Source organism: Triticum aestivum, chromosome 6D (assembly GCF_018294505.1).
Source record: "Triticum aestivum cultivar Chinese Spring chromosome 6D, IWGSC CS RefSeq v2.1, whole genome shotgun sequence".
Lineage (NCBI taxonomy): Eukaryota > Viridiplantae > Streptophyta > Magnoliopsida > Poales > Poaceae > Triticum > Triticum aestivum.
In genome coordinates, this window is record NC_057811.1 from 319,309,121 (window position 1) to 319,316,901 (window position 7,781).

General features: G+C 45.0%; 1 long non-coding RNA gene across 1 annotated transcript; it reads left to right on the forward strand.

Moving 5' to 3' along the window:
• Positions 1-3,946: 3,946 nt before the first annotated feature.
• Positions 3,947-5,753, forward strand: LOC123144868 (uncharacterized). Its single transcript, XR_006472003.1, has 3 exons — positions 3,947-4,422; positions 4,506-4,611; positions 4,802-5,753. It is a non-coding gene; the product is annotated as an uncharacterized lncRNA (long non-coding RNA).
• Positions 5,754-7,781: the final 2,028 nt, after the last annotated feature.

Genomic DNA, 7,781 nt, shown 5'->3' on the forward strand with positions numbered 1-7,781 from the left:
GCGCAAAGTTTATTAGTACTAGAACTACTACTATAGAGGTATGTACTACTACTAGGAACCGGATGAAGGAGCGTCTGCACTCTTATTTTATTTTAAAATGTGATAAAGCAATCTTCAACACATTTGGTTCTCTTCGAAGGTTCTCGCATGTGATAATGGAAGTTGATTGCATGGAACACTCGCCACAATTCTCCTTAATTCTGGCTCATATCCTGTTACAAATAGGAGCACTTGGTAATATTTTCTCTTTTTTTATTCAGCATGTAAACAGGTTAGCAAACCTTGCGGCGCATCTTTGTGCGAACCGTGCTTGCTGCACTTCGAATGTGGCCGAGAGCTGGCTTGATGAAACACCTCGCTTCCTTCTTTTTTTTTGCGGGGTACCTCGCTTCCTAGTGACCAGTCTCTTGGCTGATCGTCCCAAGAATGCTTATATATGAATAAAACTCTCTCATTTACCCGCAAAAAAGATTAAGCCATATTAACCGGAAAGGAGGGAGTATGGACTAGCACGACTTTTTGGTGTGTCCCGTCAACTCGCAGAACGAGGAGAAGCTTGAAGGACAAGGTGAAGCTCGCTTACGCCTTTTGACTAATGCAACCTACCTTGCCCAGGCGATGGCCATGTAGCAGTTCATTCGGTGTCAGATTGCCAGAGGCATACATTGTAGTACCCAACATGCGGAGTACCATCATTGTTCGACTTCATGAAGAGGCGAAGAGCCAAGCGCAAGGTTTAGTTGTACGAGTAGTACTACTACTAGAACCGCATGGTGGAGCGTCTGTACTCTTATTTTATTTTAATCTCTGATAAAGTACACATTTATTCGGGAGAAGGGCGGAAAACGGCAGCCCAATGGTAGTGTTAAAAACCATCGAACATGTAATGATGATATCGATCAACCTTGCACGAATATATCTTGGCCTCCGTGTGAGCCTATCTGTGTGTTCTCGCTCCTCTCTCTCTCTCTCTCTCAAGGAACGGCGGGTTGGCCATTTTGCCGTCAATTGAGATCGGTTTTCTCACACTCCGGTCCCACATGTCAGTGATATGCCAAGAGGAAGTGCATTGACCGACTGGCCATACACATACTTGGTTTGGCACCTTCATACTACTCCTCCCTCCGTCATAGTTTACAGGGCGCCCTTTATTCTGATGCATTTCTCTCCATGCATTTCCACCACCAGAGAGACTTTAGACGCGTTTGGTTTAATGCTCAATTAATTAGGGCGTGGTAACCGCAATCAAGTCCACAATTTTCTCTCGATGTACTACGGAGTGGAGTAAGTGAATGCATGTGTGTACCCGAGGTGGAAGCACTGCATGCATGTGTGTATGCATTATTTCCTCTAGTAATAGACGCCATGCTATAACTACCAATGCTATTTTTCAGGCCGATCGCTAGTCGCCTTGGTCCCAGAGATTGTTCTTTTTTTAAGCGCGCTCTATAAATAGTGACGAAGGGAGTAGTATGAGTGGATTCAAAGAAGAGCGTATTGATTTTTGCTTCTTCCGAGCAACTTACAGTGGGAAAGGTGGGGCTTATGATTTGACTGCTCATTACTACTCACTATTAGTGCGGCACAACAACCGGGCTGAGTCTCCCATGCGGTTGTGCGCTACTCCCTCCATTCTTAAATATACTACAGAGTATTTGTCTTTCTTGAGATTTCAACGAGTGACTACGTACGAAGCAAAATGAGTGAATCTAGACTCTAAAATATGTCCATTTGAAATTTGTAAAAAGATAAATATTTAGGAACGGAGGAAGTATAATTTTGTGCATGGCACATGGACCCGGATGCTGAAGAGGCTTCTCGCAATGCTATCAAGCTTCCAGCATTTGTTTACATAATTGACGTACTATGCAAATAATTTTTCAGCGACATGAAATTGTACAATGCTTTGAGCTTTCAGCTTTTGTTTCATGTGTCTTGCCATCCATGCTCTTTCGGAAACAGTAAAAAACTAACTTCCTTGCTAATGCATCTCAATGATTAGCAGATCAGAGCTAATATTTAGATCACAACTGAAGACAAAGTTGTGAGAAGGTGTTAAATTAAAATTGGTCCATGCTTTCATTGGCAGCAACGTCCCCCCAGGTCTGTCTAAATCAACAAGGCATGTTGGAAAAAAGTAGCTCTCTGGAGCATGCAACATTCCGATCATTTTGTGCAGTTCCACTAAAATAGAGCTGGGCGTCCCTGTTCCAAAGATATTAAGTGTGATTACAATAATAGAGGACTGTTGATTAAACAATAAACACACAAATAGAAGCCAGTCACCTTTGCAGTCTCTCTTAAGACTAACTAGTTGGAGCAGATTAAGCAAATAGTTGGAGACGATTAGGCTCGGAGTTGGATGAGGAGGATAGAGCAAAACCAATCTCCCTTTGTGCAGTCGCGCTGACATGTAGAGACGTTGCCAGTGTGACATTTTAGTACAGCTGCACAAAACACTCTTAAGAAAAAAGTGATTTGTGCAGTTCACCAAAAGGTCGCAATAGCAACGAGGTGAAATGGATAGCCCTGTTTGCAAAAAAGAGGTTGAAAGGAAACAATTACTGGCCAATAACAGTTGATGACATATACGACGACAAAAAAGAAGCATATTCCTTGTCCTAAGGGAAGATAACAACACGGTTGTGTTTGTCTAAAACGGTGTGAGGACGAGATTGAAATATGGAAAGTACGTCGGATGAGCTATGTTTTGGGCAAAGAACTATGGAAGATCCACATGCAAGATTTTCCACATGCAGCGACGTGGGAAGACGGGCAGTGGAGCAAGGCCGGAGGGGGTACCTGGGGGTCGTCGCGATGTAACTAGGAGAGCGGCGGCGGGTGGGACCTGCCCATACTGCGGCAGCGAGCAGGTGGCGTTGGCCCTACCGCACCGGAGCTTGGTCACAGAGAACGGCGGGTACCGCATATCGGGACGTGCTGCCTCGGCGCCGTCGAACGAAGAAACGATGCACATCCTCCCTTTCCGCCGACGGATGAGATGCGGCCGGTCAATCACCAACGGTGACAGAGAGAGAGAGAGAGGCCACCGCTGCCTTGTGTGAGATACTCTGAAGAGAGACAAACCCAGGCAGGCAAGCTCCATTGTATATAGTGGAGCGGACTACCTTTTTCTCCATAAAAATCGTTTTATATTCTGTGTACGTGCTATCGAGCGATATAACTTTATTTAAAAATAACGCGCCAACGCATCAAGTCGAACTTTGTTTCGTGCATGCGTGGTACACGACCTCCGTAGGTAAACAACCGCTACAGGCGTTCAAATTAGCACGTGGTCTGCCATTTCCTACAGAAATGAGCTCCACCGTGTACCCGCGCGGGTGTGGCCAGGCACGAAGCGTGAGTACGTGCACCTAGGGGTTGTGTGAGAAAGATACAAACATAGACAGATATAGTGTGTGGGTTCGTGAGTGTCTTTTTTCTTGGGGGGGGGGGGGTTGAGAAATAGACAAGCAATATATGTGGATGATATTTCAATAAAAAATGTAACATATGCAATGTGTGTGAAATAGAGTCCTGGATATATCATATATATAGAGGGGGCGATCCACGAGAAGAGAGTGGAGGTATCATCGGGTTGAGGTATCCATAGAATCGAAGAGAGGGATGATGTGTGTGTGTGCGTGCGCGATCGATAAAGAGTGCCATCGAATTTGTGTGTGCCCACGTCAAAGATATAAGGTGACTGGCCTACTGGAACGTGCGAGGGGACATGTGCAGTTTGTCTCTGTGGCATGGATACCTACCTACAGCGCTCGACTATCTGTGTGTGGTGGGATGGGGTGGGGGGTGACCTAATCTCTACTATTAAAGGGGGATCGAACGTCGTGATGGTTCGACCTGGTCGTAGGCTATCGATAGTCCTTCCACCCACGATCTCCACGATCAAAAAAATCTGCCAAACCAGCCGATCGCTCCCACACGTTTTGTTGAAAAGAAAAAAAACACGTCCCACGCCCCATATTCCTCACCCGTTCGCTCCTGATCCTCTATCCCGAAAATAATTCGCCACCGCCTATGCTCGCCGCCTTGCCCCCAAGCATCACCTTGCCGGCCTAGATCTCGACCCGCCGCCGGTCCCCACCAAGTAGAAGCACCCAGAGGCCATCCGCCCCAACCGCCAACATATGCCGCAACCCGACGTCGCCCAACCGGAGTGCCGTCGCACCAGCTCGCCATAGCACCAAGCGCATCCCCTACCGCAGATGTCGGGGCTAGCCGCCACCCCTGCCAATCGCGTATGGGCAGGTGCGGGCTAACGCCCCCTCCCGGACTCGACCTTCCCCGTGCCCTTGCTTCCAGTCCCCAAATCCAGGAGAGATAGCGGGGGCACGGCCCAAGATCGACAGGTTACCAGCAGAAGCTGCCCACGCCAGGAAGAAACTGCAAGAAGTGCACTTGGTAATTCACTCGATTGTTATCTCGCTCTCTTCCTCCATTTGTCTCTGGGTATTGGCCTCCTGAGTTTTTTTTTCTGTTTCTAGCTGCTGTTGCGTTGGACTAGCTGGTGTTGCGTTGGAAGGAAGACGAATGTGAGCAGGAAGATGAGGTAGACATTCTACGTGATGGTAGCGAATCAGAAGCTCGCTGGTGAGAATCCCTAGTTTCTTGGTTCTAATCCCTCATGTAGTCATGTTCACGTGATGGTATTCCAGATTTGGCCTTCTCTTCATCTATCGCGAACCACTAGCGTCATTTATTGCTTGACTTGTTGATTCATAATTACACAGTGCACTTTGTTTTTCTATGGTGATTTATTGCTTTGTTCTTAATTTTGCAGTATCCGGCAAGAACAGCTTCAACATCTCACATCATCAAGTAGGTGTGACTATCCTCTGTACGGAACTTGCCAAAAAGTCATTATATGTACTCTTGTCATAGTGCAAAACTAAATGACATGCAAGAACGACTGTTTGTTAGAATAGTTACTATTGTACTCCCTCCATTTCTAAATATAAGTCGTTTTAGAGATTCCGATATGGGCTACATACGGTTGTATATGGGCATATGTTAGAGTGCAGATTGACTCATTTTGCTCCATATGTAGTCCATATCTCTAAAAGGTCATATATTTAGGAACGGAGGTAGTATTACGTTGCTACCTATGAAAAATTGAAAATTGAAAGGAGGAGCTTTGATGATGAGATAAATTAACCAAACCAAATAAAGAACTACACGTTATACACTGAAATGGTGAGTTGTGCAGCTTTTAAACACATGCCAATCAAAACTATCAAACCCTACAACCTACTGGCCAATCTCTATTTTTATCTATTCCATCATTAGTTTTTGACCTGGTCGACCTCCATTGTCACCTGCTGATTTGTCACTCAGTAGGCTGAATGCAGAGACCAAGAGGGCACATAATTGGAGCTACAGAAAGCTCTGGCAGCGTATTTTTCCTAACATTAACTAGGGACTGGATGCATAGAGGGTTGAAGCCTGTAGATGAAGCATGTGTGCTGCTTAGTCCAGCTGCACATGGCGAAGGTGTTCCTTGATTGGTAAGTAAGTTAACTTACCACCAACGATGGTAGTGTTTACTAGGTTGTGTTAACCTAACACAGAAGATGGAGCTTTTACTGTTTGTGAAATATTTGAATGCCAATTTGAATGAAGACCATTTACAAAGTTTATATGTCTTTTATTCTTCTAATATAAAACTTCGTTTAATGGATTATGATGTCCTTGTTCAATTACTTAATTTACATTAACACTGGACCTGCAAGGAAGTACTTCTCTAATAAATGAAGTATACTTGTGGATGATTCTTGGATTTCTAATTAGGTAGGGTTGAGATTTCTAATTAGGCAGCGATGACAACAAACCCAGCCCTTTCTCCCTCCCCGTTGATTCTATTTTATCATTTCTCAACATTTCAAATGAAAAAAATGCTATGCAAACAGTGCCTTCTTTCTATATATTGTTGGAATCCACAGTGGCGGAGACAGGGGGGAGGGGGCGAGTAGGGGCCTGCCCCCCTCCCTATCAATCGACGAGACACTAAGTACGACATGTTGATTAGCGATATGATTCACATAAACAAGTACTCCCCCCTATCTTAATGTGAATTCTGAAAGAAGGAAATAGGCCCATGTAAAATCCCATTAGTGCGTTGTTTTCAAGTCCTTGGGAATGCTAGATTGGCCTCGCTAAGGGATGGGCATTCTCTTCATGATTAGCGTGTGTGTGCGGATTAGCGCTACGCCTGCTCACCGCCCCATACTCCTGATACACCTCTACCCGCCTGCTCGGTCTTAGTTCGAGAGTGCCTCCCGAAGGGCTGTCCGTGTTTCGAGGGTCCTCCCGAAGGCTGCCCGAGTGACCGTCCGAGTTTCGAAGGTCCTCTTAAAGGGCTGTCCGCGACACCGTCCGGGGGACTGTACGACTGCCTCTCGGAGGGCTGTCCATGAAGCAGATGAGGGTATACATCCTCGCGGTTGGGAGGTTGTAAATCCTAGTTGCGGGGGTCTGCACCGCCGATCGTCATCGACTCTACTTCTGCTGTGCTACGAGTCGATAACGAAAAGATCAAAACCTTGTATGCAGTCTTCATAGTGGTCCTGGGCTGGTGCGTAAGTCGGAAAATTTTTGTTTTCTGCTGCGTTACCCAACATGTTCAACTTGTTTTTCTTTGACACACGTCAAAATGCTTAAGCCTTCCTCCTAAAATTTCGGATGTGACGATAAGCACATCTATTATTTTTAGATATTTTTTACACTTCAAAAAAACATTTTTTGTGCACCAGAGCATGTGCTTTTGGGAGTTGAATTTATTTCCAGTCACATATTCATTATTTTTGTTAATATTAATGTGTTGAAGACGTGATAATTCATGATGATATGAACACACAGTAGTGACCGAAGTTATAGAAGGCATTATGCATGTGGTGGTTGGTGGAGGTGATGTGCGGTGGATAAGAGGAAAGCTTGTGGTGGGATGGAAAAAGCCACATCGCAACCTTCGCCAAAGAGATTATGGGGGAACGATGATGTGCGATGGAGAAGAAGAAATCTTGTGGTGGAAGGGAAAAGCCACATCACAACCGTCACCAAAGAGATTATGGGAGATGAGTAAAAAACATGAATGTTTACTGGATAATAGAAGCCACGTGACCTCATAAAAAAAGAAACCACACAATTGTCTTTCTTCAAAGTTCTCATAACTTGGTTGTTGAAAACAATGTGATGAGTGTGTCTATTTAACATGTATCTTTTCACTTCATTAGCAATACTAAAGCAAGACATTTAATGTGCATCCATCCATCAAAGAGATGATGGAAACCACCTCTATAGTTAAAGAATGAATGCACATAACTGGCAGCATGATTCAGAACCACAACAAGGAGGCAACATCAACACGAGGTAGAGATGACGGTCAGATGGAGAGGTGTGTGGAAACAAGGGGCAGGTTGCCTTTGGGGACGAAAATATGAAGAAAAAAACATGCAAGGGTTTGTGGGATAGTGAGAAAATATATTGACATTGTGTTTTACACGTATGTTCACAATAAATATATATGTATATCTCATCATTAGTCCGTGGCAACGCACGGGCAACCAACTAGTTAACTATAGAGGTACAATGGCTGGTATATGTGTGGAGGAGGAGAGAGGCCTACCTTATGTATTGAGGGAGATCGATCGGCATCCATGCATATGTGCAGGAGAGGAATAATGTTGGGACAGAGACAGAGCTAGAGTGTTGGAGGGGGTGGTGGTGGAGTTGCTTCTAACAAATGGTGGGAGAGGCTTGCTAGA